Source organism: Saimiri boliviensis, chromosome 3 (genome assembly GCF_048565385.1).
Source record: "Saimiri boliviensis isolate mSaiBol1 chromosome 3, mSaiBol1.pri, whole genome shotgun sequence".
NCBI classification, from domain to species: Eukaryota; Metazoa; Chordata; class Mammalia; order Primates; family Cebidae; genus Saimiri; species Saimiri boliviensis.
Window position 1 is genome coordinate 79,530,048 of NC_133451.1, and position 17,464 is coordinate 79,547,511.

At 37.1% G+C, this 17,464-nt stretch overlaps 1 protein-coding gene across 9 annotated transcripts in view; it reads right to left on the reverse strand.

Annotated features, from left to right (window-relative positions):
- MAPK10 (mitogen-activated protein kinase 10) overlaps window positions 1–17,464 on the reverse strand; it is a 342,297-nt gene that overhangs the window by 302,832 nt on the left and 22,001 nt on the right. For 7 of the 9 annotated variants that reach the window (XM_074396395.1, XM_010334763.3, XM_010334764.3 and 4 more), the window contains exon 2: window positions 12,531–12,645. The gene's annotated coding sequence lies outside the window, so the exon portion shown is untranslated. Of the gene's footprint in view, window positions 1–12,530; window positions 12,646–15,966; window positions 16,052–16,406; window positions 16,753–17,464 lie in introns of those variants that run through there. The other 2 variants (XM_010334765.3, XM_074396396.1) reach the window with 2 other exon arrangements.

Here is a 17,464-nt window from a genome sequence, read left to right on the forward strand (position 1 = left end):
TTAACTCTGGAGTTTACCTGCTTGATCAACAGACTATATAACCATGGGTTAAACTGATGAAAATAGCTAAAATTGACAAGAACACTCATGCAGGTAACCAGACACATCAACGTTGTCACGTCTCTTTTTGCATGGGGAAAGTAAGGAGAATGATGTCCCTGATAGTAATGTAATACGTGACTAGAATAGAGTGATGGTAATAATGAGATACAATAAAATACAAATACTGTTAAAATGACTTCTCTACTAACCAGGAAAATAGTCTACAATAAGGAAGACTTATAATAAACAAAATGGAATGAATTTCCATGCCTGGCTTCCTCCTGCCTCTTCAGAACTGACTTGAGAACAAGTTTTCTGTGTAGGCATTTCGTGGTAATGACTTTACTATTATTAACAATGACAATAGTTCCAGGCAGCATTTCATATTTACATAGCAGCCTTCCACATAGGAGCAAAAGTACCTGGCAAACATTCTCATTTTTATTACTGATGGCTTAGATTAATAAAGTGCCTTTCTGTCGAAGAGCTCATTAATCTTTACACAGACTCCTGTGATACAAACAGGCAAGCAATCCATTTCTACGTTTTACATATGGAGAAACCAAAGCCCAAGAACCTGCACATAATTGCTTAGCAAAACTGTGGCTAAGCCTAGAATGAAATGATAAAGAACCCAGTGTTTTCCTCCCCTTGAGTGAAACTCTCATTTACAGCTTCTTACTCCAAATTATCTCAGACATTGGGGCCTTCTTTATCAACTAGACCTTCCTACTTGGAATTTTACTGCCTCTTGTTCAAGCTGGATTCTCTCTCTCTCCTTCCTTTTTACTGCTCATCCTGCCTCTGTTATCTCTCTTCTTCAAACCAACATTACTGCCAGAATAATTTCCTTAAATCTGTTCAGAAAAAAAGCAGAGGTTCTTCATCATCTATAGAAACAGACCCCAAATTCCTTCACAGATCATTCAAGGCCTCCTTCAGTCTGGCCCCAATCTATTTTTCTAGCCCTGTCTCTGACTGCCATGTCCCCTGTGCATAAGTCATCCAAACCTAAACTTCTGAACTCCAAACCCACTCTGCTACTTGATCATTCTGTTCCCTCTTCCAGAAATTACCTTTCCAAACTCTTGGCGCTATCAAAATGTTAGTATTTCTACCCCAGTGCTGTCTTCCTCATGAAGCCCTCCTGACTTACCATCTGGAAAGGACTGCTTCCTCCAGCTCTTCCACGTTTAGTCTTATTTGTAGCACTCACCACATTTTACCTAGGACTACAGTGACTTAAGAAAGTACATCTCTCTTGTTAGAATGTTCTGCACTGAGATTCTCAGAGTTAGGTCCCATGTCAGATTTTGTGACAGGTGACGGGTAAGAATGAGAAATAGCCTTCCTTTTATGAGGCCTATAGTCTGGCAGCCTTTCTCATTTACAGTACCTTATCTAAATAGCAAAACACCATTTTCTCAATTTTCCCAAGGGTATTACCTAATAGTACCATGCTAGATGCATAAAAGAGACATCTATTCATTACATACAGCATATACTTTTTAGGAGTGGTTCTCAAAGTATAGTACACAGACCTCTGAGGGTCCCCAAGACCCTTTCATGTGATCCCCAAATTAATCAAAACTAATTCCAAATAATATGAAGACATGGTTCAACAATGTCACTCTCATATTCTCACAAGTATATGTCAAAATCTTCCAGAGGTGACTTGATATGTATAACAAAAAAATAGGTACATAGGAAAATTCATGTGCCCTCTGTTAAAGTAGTCATTAAACAGATTGGCAAAAGTATAAAACAATGTCACTTGTCACTAAATTATTTTTATTTTATAGAAAGTAGTTTTCATAAAAAGATAGCATTATTTACATTAACATGTGATGGGTTTACAATTGTTCATTATTAAATAAATTACATAAATATTTAAAATTTTATATTTTAATTTCTAAAATAACAAATACCAGTGGCTATAACAAAAATTCTTTATGTTTCTCAATACCTTTCAAGAATATAAAGGGATCATGAGACTAAAAAGTGTGAGAATTACTGCCTGAGGGCAGTTGGCACATGTTTCTCTGCAGAACCTCATTTAAGAATGTCTGGATAGAAGTTGAGTTTAGACACAGGATATTGCTCTGTCATTCAGACTGGAGTTCAGTGGCAATATCACAGTCACTGCAGCCTCAACCTCCAGGGATCTAGGAATTCTATCCCCTCAGCTTCCCGAGTAGCTGGAACTATAGGCATATGTCACCACACTCAGACATTTTTTTTTTTTTTTGGTAGAGTTGGTGTCTTGCTATGTTGCCCAAGCTTGTCTCAAACTCCTGGGCTCAAGTAATCTTGCCTCCCAAAGCACTGGGATTACAAGCATGAGCCACCACACCAGCTCTCAACATTTATCAAAGGAACTATCGTATGTGTGAGATTTATTCACAGGATTTTCTCCTTTCTCTCACTACCCCCTAAGCTCCCTAGTATAATAATGAGCTGCTTAGGAACAGAGGCTAAGTCAAATTTATCTTTGTTTCTGCAGCACCTCATACAGAGTAAACGGTCAGTAAATATTTGTGGATGAGAGGGAAGGAAGGAAGGAAGGAAGGGAGGGAGGAAAGGAGGGAGGGAGGGAGGGAGGGAGCGAGGGAGCAAGGGAGGGAGAGAGATACCAATGTTTTCACCTGGTATGTTAGAAAATCCCAGTACAGTTTAGAAGTCATTATTTCTAAAGTCAAATTTTAAAAGATTTCTCTCCTAAGTAAATCAATAAACAAATATTTGTGCACACTAGTCTTTCAATAGCAAAGGATAATTTTAGGATAAAAAATGATGCGAACTTGGAAAGCTGATGTAGTTTGGCTGGCTATGCATAAACTATCTTCCTTATGGATAGTACGTTTTTAATAATTAGAAGTGACTTCCTATAGCTAAAATATCTTATTTCTTGATTTAGAGTAAATAAGAACGGGCAGAATTAAGCTGAAGACAACAAAAGGGGGAGGTTAAAGCAAAACTGCATTGGCAAGTCCCTCTCTAAGAGACTTCTGAGCCCTCTCTTTCCCTCATAGCTGATTTGCATCCTCATGGAGTTCTTCACTAGCCAAGGCTTCCCCCACCAAGGTACCCAACTTGGATGTAAACTCCTAGATATCATCTCATTCTTTAATTCAATCTGTGAAACATAATTCACATAATTTTTATAATTTAAGAAATTTAGACATCATCTATTACAACTCTCTCATATACAGTTGAAGCTCAGCTTTGTCTTATATTAAAATTATTCTTGGCTAAAAAAGGACTAGTGTGTGCAAATATTTGTTCATTGATTACTTATGAGAGAAATCTTTTAAAAGTTGCCCTTAGAAATTAGGATTTATAAACTGTACTGGGATTTTCCAACATATCCAGTGAAACTATTGGTGTCTTAGTCACTTCAGAAATTAAGACTTGCCCAAAGAAATAGTAATTCATGACATAGCTGGGATAAAAATCTAGCATCAAGGCCTCTGCCTTTTCCAGAGGCTTTCTGGACTCCTTCTCCATATAAAAACTTTTCCTATATATTCCTTCAGTGTCCTGCTATTTTAATGCACCATATTTATTCAAAAGTGGTTAGTACATCTGATCCAAAATCCATTATGACCAATTCACACCTTAATTCAAGTTAGTTTATTAGGTTAGCAAGCCAATCAATTTGCCTCGTAACATTTCTACTTGAATAGGAGTCTTCAACTAAAAGAGCAAGTGGAAATTTAAAACATGATATCAGTTTCAGAAGCAGAGATACGTGAAAATCAGAATGTGTTTTGGGACCAGGCGTGGTGGCTCATGCCTGTAATCCCAGTACTTTGGGAGGCTGAGGCGGGTGGATCACGAGGTCAAGAGATCGAGACCATCCTGGTCAACATGGTGAAACCCCGTCTCTACTAAAAATACAAAAAATTAGCTGGGCATGGTGGCGTGTGCCTGTAATCCCAGCTACGCAGAAGGCTGAGGCAAAAGAATTGCCTGAGCCCAAGAGGTGGAGGTTGCATTGAGCTGAGATCGCGCCATTGCACTCCAGCCTGGGTAACAAGAGCGAAACTCCACCTCAAAAAAAAAAAAAAAGAATGTGTGTTGGTTCCTTAAATTATAACACAGAGTCAAACATCTGTACAAAGGACCAAAACTACAATCAGTACAATGAATGAAAGATTATTGCCTGTAATACTTCACTTTGTTAACCTGAACCCTGGTTGACAACAAGATAGTCAAACAAACATATGACATGACATAAAGGTGTCACAAGCTGTCTTCAGGGGATTGATTCCAGGACCACTCATGAGGATACCAAAATCCAAGGATGCTCAAATGCCTTACATAAAATGGTAGTAACATATAATCCACACACATTTTCCCATATACTTTGTCATCTCTGGATTACTTATGGTACCTAATACAATGTAAATGCTATATAAATCGATGTTTTACTGTATTGTTTATGATAAGGGAAAAATGTGTTCAGTACAGACATAGCCATCATAGGCCTAACTACATTTTCAAACCATGGTTGGTTAAATTCACGGATGTGAAACTGTAGACACAGAGGGCCGACTGTACTAGTCTGAAACTCAGAAAAGATAAAATGCAGTCATCCTTAGGTATATTAAGGGAATTGGTTTCAGGACTTCAGGTCTCTAACCAAATCCACACATACTCAAGTCCAACAATCAGCCTTGTAGGAAAAGTCAGCCTTCCATATCTGGATGTTTCACATCCCAGGAGTACTGGATTTTTAATCCAAGTTTGTGTGTGTGTGTGTGTGTGTGTGTGTGTGTGTGTGTGTGTGTGTGTGTGTTGAGACGGAGTTTTGCTCTTGTTACCCAGGCTGGAGTGCAATGGCGCAATATCGGCTCACCGCAACCTCTGCTTCCTGGGTTCAGGCAATTCTCCTGCCTCAGCCTCCTGAGTAGCTGGGATTACAGGCACGCGCCACCATGCCCAGCTAATTTTTTGTATTTTTAGTAGAGACGGGGTTTCACCATGTTGACCAGGTTGGTCTCGATCTCTCGACCTTGTGATCCACCCGCCTCGGCCTCCCAAAATGCTGGGATTACAGGCTTGAGCCACCGCGCCCGGCCCTTAATCTGTTTTTTGGGGGGAAAAAAACATATAAGTAGACCCATACAGTTCAAACCCATGTTGTTCAAAGGTCAGCTATATAGCTTAAGATGTTTCCTACCCATTTTTTCACATAGTTTTTGCTTAATATACTTTATTCAATTTTCTGGCAGGGAATGAGTCAAATATTACATATGTACCCGTGTGTGTGTGTGTGTGTGTGTGTGTGTGTGTGTGTGAATATAGAAGAGTATCTTTATTAAGATGTATCTATATTTTAATAAACTAAATTCAAAACAGAATTACATTCATTCTTAAGATTTATAAGTGACTTTCTGAAAGCAATACTATGAAGATTATCCACAGTTAAATCTGAAACAGCTTAAAAGTCAGTCTCAGGATTTAAAGCACTCACAACCCACCTGGGCCCTCCAAAAGTACAAATAGAAAGTAAACTTTAAAACATCTGGCATGCAAAATTTATAGTATCTACAAGGCAAATAATAAATTATCACATGTAATAAATGCTGTTCAACTGTACACTAAATTTTTCAAGTCTTAACCTGAATAGGTTTGTTATGTTAACCAAATTTTCATTAAAATCTCATACTTTGATTTTAATAGCAGTTCTTTTGATACTGATTATCAAAATACAGAGAATTATTTATGAAGAACCTAAATTTTTGCACATGCTTACTCAGTCTTCAAATAAACTCCAGGAAAATCCCAATTTCTAAGAGAAAGCACTGAATATGTGCTCCTGATAAGGCATCATTTACTTGGGAACTCTCAAACAATGACAGCCCCAAATGCATCTTCCTAAGACACAGCTAGATATTCTACCAATCAGTGAAGAAAAAAGTTTGTAAAAATTTTATACAGTACTAGAATGTCTTAGTCCATTCAGGCTGCTATAACAAAATGCCATAAACTTAACAGCTTATATATAACAGAAATTTATTTCTGACAGTTCTGTAAGTCCAAGATACAAACAGACTCAGTGTTGGGTGAGGTTTCGCTTTCTGGCACACAGTGCATTCTTGCTTTATCCTCACATGGTAGAAAATATTGCTAGCTCTCTGGAATCTCTTTTATAAGGACACTAATCCCAGTCACCTTTGTTCTCATGACCTAATCACCTCCCAAATGCCCCATCTCATAATACCATCTTCTTGGGGTTAGGACTTCAACATAAGAATTTGGAGGGAATGCAAAATTCTGATCACAGTCTAGGACTACTTATATTGGTTTTACCAGGTTAAATATGCCTAAAGATTTAATTTCCCACTTTGGTAACTTGCAGCCATTGAGAAGCAAGACAGAACAGCACCACAGAATTAAACATTTCTGAATATTCTCTTATTTGCCTCATTTGTAAGATACTTGTGTCGACAAACCTGTTATGCCAATTTCTATCTCTTTTCACTTTGATTATGTTACTGTTACCATTCCTTGGAATTCTTATACTTACCTGGAATTCAAACTACATCAATATTTTAAAGCTCTATTTGGGTCCAATTTTAACATTTAACACTATAAAGAATATAGCATAGTAATGAAAAGCATATGCTCCAGAGTCAGAATCATGTACCAATAGCTGCCTGACCTGAAGCATGTTACTAAATCACCTGTGCTTTGTTTTCATCTTTTGTAAAACAGAAATTTCAGCAGTATTGCTGTGAGGCCCAAGTGAACTAGTACATGCGAAGCACTCTGAACAGTGCTTGGCATGAAGTAGTCACTCAATAAATGTTAACCACTATTGTAATTCTTTATTACTGCCATTCTTCCTGTACTTCTCTGAACAACTATAGATTTATAAGTAATAAGGACCTTAGATCTTACAGTCATTTAGTTCAATATCCTACATCATGTAGTATCATCTCTAAAAAGCTCTTCATATTTGTTCAGTCCTGAAGATAGTTAAATACTTGCAGTAATGAAAACTTTACTACTTTTCAAAAAGCACAGACTCAACCAGTTCTTATAATCAAAATTTTTTTATGTGCAGTACCTACTATCCACTCATTGGTCTCTTAGTTCTGCCTTCAGTACAACTTAAAAACAATCCTGCATCCTATAACCTCTTTCATATGAAAGCCCTTAAATATTGAAGGCAGCTGCTTGCTAAGTTGCACTCTCTTTCTCTCTCTAGCACTGCCTCCCTCCACCTCGATCTTTTCATTTCTGTTCTCCAGGCAAAACACTGTAATTTCTCTTGACTGTCCATCACAAGATATGTTTCCTATATCATCACCATCCTCAACATAATCTTCAGGACCCACTTCATTTTATGAACATAGAGGGCACTAAATGCTACACATAATATTCCAAGCAGGCTCTGAATGGTGAAAATGACAGTGTAACAGTTTGGTTAGGAAAGTAGGGCCAATTTTGGAAAAATTTACTTAATAACAACCAACAAAAAACAATACTGTTAAATGAGAAATTAAGTTAAATTTTTCTTCTGAGACAAACTACATAGGCCATCATCTAACCTATTTAAATAAGACTGTGGATTCTCTGCCAGGCTGCTTTCCAGATTGTATCCAGAGACAGAACTTGTGGTGCCTTTATGTAGTTTTATCTCTGTAGAAGTCTCTTTCACTATGTGTTATTTTCTTCATGTGCCTGTCTTTGTCCTGCTTCTCTTTCTGTATTATCTACCTCTTTCTCATTCTTCTCTCTTTTGTCAATCATTCAATACATATTTATGCAAGTGTCAGGCACTGAATTAGGTCTAAGAAATTCAAAGATGAATCTGGCTCAAAATACCCCCTGGCTAAGGTGGGAGGCAAAGCAGACACAAACAGATAATAAACAGATAACAAGATACTGTGGTAGTACAGTGAGGTAGATAATGCACAGGTTATGGTGAGAGCACCAAGAATGACTCAATGCTGGATGGAAGGGATCTCAAAGATTTCCAGGAGGAGATAGAATCTTATGAAATCTAAAGCAGTTCTAAATAGCACTCTCAAACTTTAACATGTATTAAAATCCCCTAGGAATCTGGTGAAAATGCAGTTTCTTAATCACTGTGTCTGAGTAGTAGGACCCGAGATGCTGCATTCTATCAGTTTCCAGGAGATGTCCATGCTGCTAGCCCTCAGACCATCTTAGAGTTGCAAACATCTTAAAGGATGGAAAGGAGTAAGTAAGGGCTTTGCAGAGCGAAAACAGGCAGAATAAACAGCATGAAGTAAACCACAGAGGTAGGAAATACTTGAGTATGTGTGATGAAACTGAAGCACACTGGTGTTGCCAGGCAATTTAAAAGGTCATGAGTGTCTAAAATGTGGGTGAACAGGAATATGACATATCTCGCTTTGTCACACAGGCTGGAGTGCAGTGGTGCGATCTTGGCTTACTGCAACTTCCACCTCCCAGGTTCGCGCAATTCTCCCACCTCAGCCTCCCGAGTAGCTAGGATTATAGGTGCCTACCTCCATGCCCAGCTAAATTTTGTATTTTTAGTAGAGATGGGGGTTTCACTGTGTTGGCCAGGCTGTTCTTGAATTCCTGACTTCAGGTGATCCGCCAGCCTTGGCCTCCCAAAGTGCTGGGATTACAAAAGCGTGAGCCACCTGCCCTGCAGGAGTATAGCATGTCTTAAGGAAAAGGGAAGTTATTATATGGATGACAGAGTATATAAAAAATTAAGTAGGGAAATTATGCGGTAACAACTGCAAATCAAGTAACAAGTCTGGTGGCTTCACTGGTAGAATAATGAACAAGAAGATAGTATACTAGGCTATTTAAATAAACCTGCTAAAGATGAGGAGTAGGACTTAAATTATGGCAGTAGCAACAGATTTAGATGAAAAGAGATTGATCTGAGAAATGTTTAGGAAATAGAATAGGTTGATTGTTTCATCACTTGTTAATTTAAAAATCAGGTGGTTGTTATTTCTTTGCATTTTTTTTGCAGGCCTGATATCTATTCTTAACCTGACACCTAGTAACATGTGATCTAGAACAAATAGGCCACTTACCTTATTTTAGCAGCGGCTTTCATATCTTTAAAAAAAAAAAAAAAGTAAAGATTTGACCCAAATGAACAGTGTCGTTGCTTTAAACCCTAAAATGTATGAGCCTGTGAACTAAATTCATCTCATTGAATTGTAGAGTTATAAAATGTATTCTAGTACTTACTACAATGCCTGGACTTTGTAAAATGAATTCTTAGTACCTACAACAATACCTGTACTCTATATATGTACATATATATATACACACACACAATATATGACAATGTATTGTATAATATATATACAATAGATGACAATAATAGTCATACAATGTGTGTATACATATACAATGTGTGTGTGTGTGTACACATTGTATGACTAATATTGAATCTGCCTAGTTGATAGGTATTAAAACTTGAGACATTTTAAATCCCTTCTCTTCTTTGCCCACCACATTCATTACCAATTCCAGTTGTTTGTTACATATGCCCTACTGGCAATTCTTTGGTTTATGCACTTATTTTTTAACGAGATTCCTGCAATAGCACCTTAAATGTTCTCCCTGGTTCTAATCAAATCCCCTTCCAAACACTCTCTGAGAAACTGAAGAACTCTGGAATCAGAAACACTTGGGCTTGAATGCTAACTTCACTGTTTCTTAACTGTGTGATTGTCAGTAAGTGATTTAACCTCTCTAAACGCTGGTTTCCTTACCTGTAAATTATAGGAATAATAGGAAGATGAACTGTTCATAAAGTACTTACTATTGTGCCTATTACACAGTGAGAACTCAATAAGCGTTAGTTATTATTTTGAAAGACACATCTCAAAAAAATTTGAGCAGGCACTTCACAAAAAAGGAAAAACAAATTACCAAAAAAAAAAAAAAAAAGGAAAGATGCTCTTCTTCATTAGTAATCAGCAAAATGCAAATTAATACTTCTACGAGTACAATTATATATGTAACTGATTAGCAAAATTTAAGAACTTGTAAATCAAGTGTTGTTGAGAATGTAGAGTTTTTTACATAATGCTGCTGGGAATGTAAATTGATGCAACTGATTGGGGAAAATATTTTGGAATTATTTAGTAAAATTAAAGGCGCACATATCCAAAAACTCAGCAGTTCCTTCCCTTGATATTTATCCTAGAAAAGGGTAAATATCAGAATCTATGATAACTAACATATAAACATAAAAATATTAAATTTATATTTATACTAGCATTAAATAAAATAGATTTAATCCAAATGTTCAACAACAGTAGACTAGATAAGTACATTTGGCATAGTAATACAGTAGAATACTATGCAACAATTTACATGAATAAACTCCATGCATTAACATGAAAGAATCTCACAATGTTAGCAAAATAGTCAGGTGATTGAGAGTATATATGCTATAATTCTAAATACACGGAGCTGAAGCATTGTCAAAACTAAGATTTATAGCACAGAGATGCACACATAATTAGAAAACCTGCAAAGAAAAGCAAGGTAATGTGCATGACAAAAGGTAGGATAGTAGTTAGAAGTGGGGAAGGAAAAGTATTTGATCTGAAAGGGACACATAAGGGCTTGCCGGGAGTGTATCATCTAATGTTTGATTTATTTGTTTGATTTGTTTTATGTTGTTTGATTTGTTTACATAATGTTTGGTTTACAATTATTCTTTAACCTCTGTTTTATACACTCTTCTATGTGTATGGTATAAAAAAGAAACTGATTATGTCGATCTCCTACTTAAAATCTTTTAAAAGCTCTTCACTTTGAAACAAATTCCAAGCTCCTTAATTTTATCTAAGAGACCCTTCATGGCACATGTCTTGCATTCCTCTTTAACTTTATCTCTGCCACTACAATTTCTGCTCCAGCATAGTAAACCATACCTAGTATCCCCACACAATCATGCTCTCTCAGGCTTCCGGGTCTGTTAAAAAATGCTCCCACTGTGCACTGCATCCTCCCTTCCCCTGGCTATCCTCTTACTGTGCTTAATAGTCAACTAAAAGATCCCTTCCTCTGGGAACCCTTCCTTGACTAACCTCTACCACATCTGCATTAGAGTCTCCTCTGATGCACTTCCTTTGGCACTCTATACCTACTCATGTAATAGCACTTTATAAATGCCACACTCTGGAACACAACTACCCCATTAATAAGAACATTTTATTATAAGCACTACGCTCTTTAGAATGAGGGCTCCTTTAAAGCAGGGACTACCTTTTATCTACCCCCAAAGCTAAACATGCTACCTATATCATAGATTCTCAATAAGAGTTTGATTAGTGAAGTAATATTCAGAATGAAGAGAGCATAATATGCCTTCTACATCATTGGTAGTAACATATAACATATTATGTTCAACCATATAAAATTGCCCTTATTTTAGATCAAAAATGGTTTGTTATTGGCAATTGTATGTGATTCTTTGTAACACTCATTAAATACATTTTGATTAAGCACAGTATAGTGATGGCTATTAGATCTGTTTTCTAATACAATGGGAGACAGGTTGTTTTTTATGAATTGTTTCATAAAATCACTATATGAAGTAACTCTAGGATTAATTTCAACAGTCTTCTGCAGTTATCGGCTATACATTAATTCACAGGGCAGCCTACCTATCTAGAGTTATAAAAGCCACTAGGCAAATGAAAGAAAGATATTGATCACTAGCTCGAAACAGCTTCTTTTGGAGTCTGATAAGCACCACAGTCAAACTCTAGTTCTCAAATATGTTACTTGACAGATTATAACTCATTCATCTCTGCTGGAATCTATTGATTATTGACTTTGGTGACTCTGAAGCATCAAGTATTTGATTTAAAAAGATATTCTACCTGTGTGTGCTGATATTTTTATAAAATAATAAATTTTTAAAGTTATTCCAACTAGGCAGAGCAACTGGATCTACTTTTAACATTGTTTTGTTAAGCAAAAGGATTCGTAGGCTAAAATGCCCATGAATTGAGTTTTATAAAACTATGATTTCTCTACTCTTATTTCAGAAAAGCTAACTGGGGTGTGTGTGTGTGTGTGTGTGTGTTCCTAAAAGATATTGAAAACCATAATTTAGCTCAGAACCAATTTTTCTACTAAAGATGAATCAGTACAATACAGTACAATGTTGCAAATAATAAAAGTCACTTAAAAATAATGGTACCCAACTGTTACTCTGCCACGTGAAAATGTTAATTGCAGGTATCATCCATGGTGGTAGTATCATGGTATTATATGCTGCACCCATACACTTCAAGACTTTTCACTATTGTATGTGGTATTAGTAGTACCACACTATAAAACATTCTGTTCTATTTATTTTCACTTCTGTATTTGATACTATTTGGAGCAGTATTTCTCCAGATCCATATACCAAACCATCTGCAATATTTAAATTGTTTATGTAGATCACAGTTTTCATGCTAAGGAATATTTTTAAATTTGCAACTCACCACAGCTTGTATGGTTTCTCATCTATAGGAAACAGGTCTAATTCAACAGTTTCTTGCATGAGCTGCCATGGTGAAGATCTGAGATGGGTCTGTAGTTGGTGTTTCCCACACTAGCCTGAAAGCAAAGCCGAAAAACAGATGAGTTTGATTTTAAGATTTAAATGGGAACTTCACCTGTATTTAGAAAACCAAAAAGCTGACATCAAAGACAATTGGTTATTAGGTGGGTGAGTGCAGGCAGAGGAAAGGAAACATCTCAAGGTAGTTCTGTATTCATAATTTACTGCAAGCCCAAGAACTTTGATGTTATCAATACCAGAACAACTAGATATTTTAATATCTGAGCATAAACCAAATAAGTAAGTCCGATTTCAGTTGATATAATTGGTCTTGTGATATGAATATGGTTTTCTGATACAAGGCACCCCACTCATCCTCAACTGGGAGAGCTCCACTGTTGCATACATTTACATATTCTGCTTTTCATATAAGATTTCAGGCCAGGCGCAGTGGTTCAAGCCTGTAATCCCAGCACTTTGGGAGGCAGAGGCAGGTGGATCACGAGGTCAAGAGATCGAGACCAACGTGGTCAACATGGTGAAACCCCGTCTCTACTAAAAATACAAAAAATTAGCTGGGCATGGTGGCGTGTGCCTGTAATCCCAGCTACTCAGGAGGCTGAGGCAGGAGAATTGCCTGAACCCAGGGGGCGGAGGTTGCGGTGAGCCGAGATCACGCCATTGCACTCCAGCCTGGGTAACAAGAGTGAAACTCCATCTCAAAAAAAAAAAAAAAAAGATTTAATTGGAATAATGGTTACATAGGTACAAAAGGAGGATAATTTTGAAAACCTCTGAGGTATGCAAAAGAAAGTAAACCTAAGCTGGAGTTGCTCTGAAAAGACCTGTATTTATGTTCTGCATCATCTGATCTAGTTACAAACCCACTTTTTCACCATTATCACCTGTTCTTCCCACCATTATATGAGACACTATTCTTCAGACTCTGTGGCAGTTTTTAACATGCGACCCATGGTCAAATCATAAGTTTTTATTTCTAGTTTGGAAAATATGGTCATCATACCCAAAATAGGCCTCCTCTTTGCCGCACTAAGAGTCTCTTTCCTGGCCAGGTGCTTACAATTACTTCCAGGACTACTGCCCTCTCACCATCCCACCAGCTCACCCCAGTACCCCTAGTGTGGCCTAATTGTTACCTACCACCACTTCAGACGAGGTGGATTCCTTTGTCCTCTGAATTTCTATTGCACTTATTCTCAAAACACTAATACAGGCCCTTGATCTTATACCATCTTTATTGATATTTAGCCTCACCTCCCCAAATGAGTATAGGTTCCAATTGGCAGAAACTTTGTGTTACAGTTTCCCAATTTTTTCTACCATAGCACTTAGCAGAGAATTCAGTATATGAGAGATATTCATTTAATGAATATTTGGTGTGTCCCTATTGTGTGCCAGACAAAGTCAGTCCCTGATAGGAATTATAACTTAGTAGAGAATACAAGTAATACAAGAATAGGCAATTACTATATGATATAAGTGCTGTGATGGAGCTTCCACCTACAAACACTGAATAAACATTGCCAAATAAACAGACCTAAGAGCTTCTCTTCACTATCAATGCTTTCAGATCCCATTTCCAATGTATAAGAAGACACTTGCTTTAAGCAATCCATTTTCAGAAAACGCACAGGACACCCAGGCAGGTTAACATAGACAAACAGGAGTCAGTTTTATCTCTATGAAGACAAGTCGCTAAGATGAATTTCTAGAACTTTAAAGTCACTGCTGTTTTTGTTTTTGTTTTTCTTCATAAACACACACACACACACACACACACACACACACACACACATGCGCGTGCGTACAGTAGTGAAACTCCTGTTTATTACCGAGCAGGCCACTGCAAATGCCCGATTGCCCTATAGGGTAGCTTTGCCTTAAACCTTCACACCACTCAGGGTTTTAGAGCAGCTGTGGATACGAATGCTTCTCAGGAGACTTTAGTCATTCTTTTTTCCATTGAAAACTACAATTTCCATTCCTACATGCATTATTTCCATAAGCCTTAAGGGTTTTACATCTCATAGTCACCAGAGATAATAACTGTGAGAAAAGCCATAGTGGCTTGTTATGGATCCAAACCATCAAATAAACTAGAAAATTATTTACCAAATACAGTATATGTTTGAGGTCTACATTTTAAACCTAAAATGTTTCTATTTAGTGATTTTCAATATTACCTGACATCGTCTCTTAAGAGTTTCTATCAAGATTCACAATAAGAAATAAAGCTTCTCCCTATTAAATACAGAAAACAAAAGGTATGCAAAACAGTTTTTGTATTTTCCCCTTCTTTGCCTTGATTGGCTCATGAGGATAAAATGTACTCAAACTGAATAATCTTTAGTCAAAACCTTACAACTTCACTATGCAAACATGTACAGTTAGGTGAATTTCTGAAAAGATGGGCTCCAATTCTGTTACGTTTTTTTTAAACAATCAATATGCAGCATAATCTTTTTATCTGAATCAGCAAACAGTGCCTCATCTCAGACTTAATGTAATGCAATAAATACATCCAATATGCCAAAGAAGCAAATGGACCCTGTTCTTCTTTACCAGTAAGCATGTCCCCTACTAGTCTCTAGGCCCAACTTTTTCCACAAGTCCTTGGTCCTCAGAAGAAGATGCAATAATAGATGCATGTGTGGTAAGAGGAAGGCACTCAGCAGTCCTGCAGCAAACAGAGCATTGTACTCCATTCTTATCACTACTGGACACTTCCGTGCCTCTTTTTGTATGATTGCTGAAATGTCCAACCAAAACCTTAAAAGAGATTGTCAGAGGAAATAGAAAGGGCAATAAAGAAAGAATTGAAGACAACAATGTGTTTGCTTTTTATTCTAATTGAAGGAAGTCTCTCTTGTTTTGAGTCCATTATTCTGATAAGCCGCCAAGCAATCATTCAATTTGAACACACCAATTCCACTGAAAGTCCTTTAGCTACAAATGTGACCTGAGGCCAGAATTGGTGAATGAAGGGAGAATATCTATTCCCATATTTAACAAACAAGTAAACACCCACTTTGTCTTTAGCTTTTAGTATCAGCATAAGAAGAATTTATAACTAGGCTTCACCCAAAGAAAGAGATTGATTTACATGAAACCACAATAAAACTTTGTTTATGCCTTTAAACATGGGAGGTTTTCTCAGATTACTTAGGTTGGGCAAATTTGTTTTGCTTATGATATTACTGTATGATATACTAACAAGGAAAATCTTATTAATTTTTCTATAAATTTAAAATACTTACATTTTATAGCATTGACAATAAATTCTCAGTTCATTCTAACCTTAAAATATATAGACCATGTACTATGAAACCATTAAATACTAATAGCTACAGACGTACCAGACAATGACAGCAAAAACACATTCAGTCCCTCTGGGATCTGTTCATAAACATCCCCTTCCAGCATGGCAAACACACTCCTCTCAACAGCAGATGCTGTTCTGAGGCGAGCAGGCAGGAAGCTGGAGGCAGCTGATTTTTCCACTCTACATATAATTTCTTACTGCCTCATTATCCAGAATCTTTTTACTGAAACTGTGAGGATTTTTTAAGAACAGGAGCCCCTCAAATTAAAGACACTTTGCAACAGCAGAGGAATGACATGCAAATGAGAAAGCATGAAGACTCTAATATTTAAGGTCACACCACCTTTGTCATCTGATTTTCTAGTCCCATTGTAGGGGAGAGAAACCCCAGTTGCTCCACATAATAAAATAACCTAATCCAATACTTTATGTCAATTGTAAGAGTGTGATCAAGGAAAAGAAGGGAATACATACCAGAGGCAGCCAAGCTGCTACATCCAAAGCATCCAACCCCTAAAATCCAATGGTTCTGAAGTGAAGTCGGAAGCTTGTGCTACATTTATAGATTTATTTGTTATACATTTATAACATCTATACTGACCTAAAGTAGAAAATTCACAGAAGCTTCTCTGAGAGAACTGGTCCTTACTGCAACCATTTTAAATATGTTGATAAGCATTCTGTGGGATCTTCCAGGGTCCGACAACTAGCAGATTAGGGATAGAGGGAGACATTGGATGTTGTACTGGCAATGCCTGGTGCACTTCTACTCATTTTCTTTCCACCTGAACTGTGGCCTGTCCCATATGACTTAGCCTGCTTCCTTGCAGTTTCTTCATAAAAGTTATCGTCAACATACCAGAAGCAGGCAGGGCTGCTGTATAGACACTGTCAGGCTCTGCACCAAAGGCAGCCCATGTAAACAACCTTGTGATTGCTTCAGAGCCTGCTGCTTGGGATAAGCCATTCTTTTTCTGTGGCTAAATTGCAGTACCCTGGGAAGTTATCTGTTTAAGGGGGTAAAAGCAGAGACTAAGTCTCTAGATTTAAATGTGGGTGGAGGGTGAGAAAAAAATATAGATGGATAATTTTCTTGTAATATCTATAATCTGATTTACTTACAGATTTTCCAGTAAATTACATTTTTTTGTTGAAGGCATAAACACATAGATTCTAATAAATATAACGCCATACTTATTACTGATTTTTTTTTTCAAAAGAGCTCTGACATTTGTAGGGGACACAGTATCCCAGCACAGAATACCTGGGAACCTTGCCATGAAAAAAAAAAAAAAAAAAAAAATGCTGCCTGCTATGACTAGGAGATCACTTTCTTAAAGGGACCTCTTTCCTATTTGACTGCAGCGCCAGTGCTTCCTCTTATCTCTAACCTGACCCCTGTTCTGTGTTCCTCTCTCCAGCTCAGATTTAGACTGGAGTTGTTCTGCAAGAGCAATGCCATTAGTCTTACACCTAATATATATAAATACTGCTCCTTAGTAAAATACATCTTAAAATATTTAAGTTATACT